This window comes from Gekko japonicus, unplaced genomic scaffold (genome assembly GCF_001447785.1).
Source record: "Gekko japonicus isolate JY-2015 unplaced genomic scaffold, Gekko_japonicus_V1.1 scaffold1069, whole genome shotgun sequence".
Classification (NCBI taxonomy): domain Eukaryota; kingdom Metazoa; phylum Chordata; class Lepidosauria; order Squamata; family Gekkonidae; genus Gekko; species Gekko japonicus.
In genome coordinates, this window is record NW_015167571.1 from 506450 (window position 1) to 506661 (window position 212).

Here is a 212-nt window from a genome sequence, read left to right on the forward strand (position 1 = left end):
AGAATACCCACCCACATGCAAAAACAAAACTGAAACCGTTTTCTTTTCTTGTGACAATAGCACCTCCTAAAGAAAGAAATGCATCTTGTTCTTGCATTGGAGAGTTCAGTTTGTAACTTAGGACTTGCTTGTCTTCAGTGCACAGAAATTAGATCAATCTGATACCATACATATTTTTTAGAAATGATTTGGAAAATATTTGAACACCTTGT

General features: G+C 34.4%; 1 protein-coding gene across 1 annotated transcript in view; it reads left to right on the forward strand.

Moving 5' to 3' along the window:
• The window catches only part of TXNL1 (thioredoxin like 1), a 31189-nt gene that overhangs the window by 12595 nt on the left and 18382 nt on the right, over positions 1–212 (forward strand). The window lies entirely within an intron of this gene.